Consider the following 3,295-nt stretch of genomic DNA (forward strand, 5'->3'; position numbering starts at 1 on the left):
TTATGCCTCACCGGACCTAGTCAGGTAATCCTAACCATGTGGGTACACCCTTTGGTGAAACCATTAAGTGGTCATAGCAAAGTAAATAGAAAAGACGCCTTGGTTGGACCAACAGAAATTTTATTCAGGCTGTACACTTTTGCTTGATGGCAGTTTTTTGGTTTTTTATGTAGTACTTGACCGACAGCCAGTTCCTAGCCTTCAGAGCCTGCTTCTCAGCGAATAGGCAGGCATCACAATCCTTTTTGCCAGGCACCTTGCAGGAGAGGATGAATCGCATCAGGTGTCTCTCAACAGCTGCTACTTCTTTTCTGCTCCACGGTTTCTTTTTAGAACCCACGCAATCACCTATGCAAGACAGGGAAGAGATCAGTCACCCAAAAAACCCACTGCCAGCCCAAGCCACCCAATGGATTTGATGTACACACACCTTTAGTAGCCATGGCCGCATGCCTCTCCATCACTTTCGTTGCACTGGCATCTCCCTCCTCCACATGCACTGCTCCAGCTTCCACCTCTGGCTCATCATCAGACTCATCACTGGCTAGCGGGATTGGTTCTGGAAATACAGAGATAAACAGAGATCCCCGGTCACAGTATCCCCCTTAGACTGTCAGCCAATTGGAACAACCAGTCGGGTGAGGACCCATGCTTCTTACCATTGGGATCTATGGAGATCTCTTCCAGGCTTTGACCATTAAAGTCAGCCAATCGACCTTGCTGGAGGGCAATGAAGAGTTTGCTAATTTTGGCCAATTGCAGGGTACCTTCAGGGAGGCGGTAGTACTGGCGGTGCACCCGGATATCGTGCCCTAGGAAATCGGCTAGCTGATCCATCTCTGTGTCACTCATGTTCAGCACCCTCGAAAGGGTGGCCACATGTTTCCGAAGCCTGGTAGAGGAGAGAGCTTCTGGATGCTTGGCCCCACATGCCCATGCATAGAGACGATTGCAGTCGGATCCTCTAAGGTGTGACAAGGCAGAGGGTCTTGCAAACATATAGACATTGTCAGGACTGACACCACACTCTACCCTTTTCTCTGTGAGTTGCTCCATTGCCCTCTGCATGCAAGAGGACAGGAGGACAGGGAGTTTCCTGACTCTCTTACCAGGAATCTCAATGCGTGTGAAGTACGGACATAGCTGATTTACAGGGTGATGTTGCGCTGGCCCTGTCAAAGATGATGCTTTGCTCTATTGCATCTCGGCACACAGCCGCTTTTCTTTCTCTGAGACCTCACCTTCTCTATGTCGGTTGAATAGGATTAGCTGTGTGAGGGTCACCGTGGCCAGCAGCAACCACTTCTTTGTGGTCGGGTGGGTGGACAAATCCTCTAGGTGCTCCCACTGTCTGTCGGTGCGATAAAGGTGCAACTGTTTTACATCATCAGAGAAAGGTAGAAGGGGGGGTGTTCCATATTTGCTCCTCCAGGGTTTTGAGGGCAGCAGTCAAGATTATCTCGCTCCACCTTGCCTTGTATAGTTTTTGGAAGCTCCATGCGCTCTCCACAGTCGGGGCATGGCCCTCCATAAGTACCATGGTTGAGTGCCAGGCAGATATTTTTTGGAGGCTATGGCCCACTTTCAGGGCCAGTGAGGGTACCTTATAGGTATTCGTCAATTCAGCATAGCCGGCCAGGCTCCTTGCAGCAGTTATGACCTGCAGGAAGTTTGCAGGGCAGATGAACTCTGCCATGCTCCTCAGAGGACTAACCATCCTGGCATGCAGTAACAGTTGCCCCACCTCTCTAAGCTTCTGCCGTATATAATCATGCTTTCTGACATCCGAACCATGCCGGTTATAGAGGTGGATGCAAGGGTCACCCTTTATTACCTGTACCACATCATCATGAATCATATCACACAGCACCTTCCAGAGGCCCTTCCCAACACCCGGTGGAACGGGAGTGGCGTAAGCACAGAGGGATTGCACTCAGGTCCTGCCAACACCAAACCAGACAGGACCATTTTTCAGCGGGCACCTTTTCACATGACGCCATAGGTGTTGCCTTGAGAAAAGGCCCTGGCAATATGCACAATACATGAAGTCTTGGGGAGCCACAGCTTCACCAGGCTGCTTGCATGGAAGTAGGACACCGCACCCCTCACGTAGAACCCCGGCATTATGGACAAAGTTCCCCCGGTTGCAAATCAGGTTAAGCTGTAGCTGCCTTTCCCTTGAGCTCTTTGCGTAGCTCACTGCCCGGGCTGCCTCAGGCTCATCACAGTGGATGGCCTCCACATGCCTTGCAATTTTTTGAGAATGGCTTCTCGCACCATACACAATAGTACTTTTTTTTATACACCTTTGAGCCATCACATTTTTTGTTAAGTACCTGGACTGTCACAGTGTGGTTTTTTTTTGAGGTGCAGAAACCTGGGCCAGATATTGGGGAGTCTTTGGAAGACAGCAGAGTGACCCTCAGCCAGCATCTGTGTCCCATGACGGGCCCACTCATCCCCACTGCTATCAAACTGTCCGCCTCAGAGGAGTCAGGGAGATTGACAACAGCACTGATGGCAGTGACAAAGACTGTGATGTCACCGGGTGCAACGCTTAGCTCCATATTTTCCACCTTTAAAAGAAACCAGAAAAATAAGGGTCAGCCCTCCCGCGATAACATATGCATGGTAAACAAAGCAAAAGGCCGACACCTACCGGCACAGTGAAAGCAGTCCAGCTGGAGAAGCCTCCCCACCATGGCACAAAAACCTGAAGCTTCCTGGTTCTGTGTGAGAACCAGGAAGCTTTGGGTTTTTGCTGCGTCAGTGTGTCATGCTGCGCGCCTTTTTGAAAGAACTAATCACACCATGAGTCCCAGCACGTGCCCGCCTGTCAACCCTTAACCCCAGGGAGGGGAAGCTGGTGGCTCTCTCACCACCCATGAAAAATATGATGACACCTAAACCTAGGTAGACTGAACCCCTCCCAATAAAAAAAGATGCCGACACCTAAGTCCGGGTAGACTGCCCCCCTCCCAATAAAGCAAAAAAGTCCCGCCCCAATCCTCCCCAACAAAATAACGTTAAGCCCGGGGAGGGACCTGCCGAGGGAGGGAGCGGGACCCAGGGGACAACCTGTCCCGTCCGCCGAGGACACGGAGGCGCCAGCGCCAGCCAAGTTCTCAGAGGGGTGGATTGCATCTGAGAGCCTTCGCCCTCACCCTCCCCTAAGCCCGGGTAAGGTGGATGCCACCGAGGTGAGAGAGGGACCCAAGGGAAAGGGCCCCGGCAGTCTCCCCCTTCTCCCTGGACCAAGTCGGGCCGGCATCGTGGGGTGCACGGCGGGCGCAGC

The sequence above is a fragment of the Taudactylus pleione genome, unplaced genomic scaffold (assembly GCF_031769625.1).
Source record: "Taudactylus pleione unplaced genomic scaffold, aTauple2 ptg000139l, whole genome shotgun sequence".
Taxonomy (NCBI): Eukaryota; Metazoa; Chordata; class Amphibia; order Anura; family Myobatrachidae; genus Taudactylus; species Taudactylus pleione.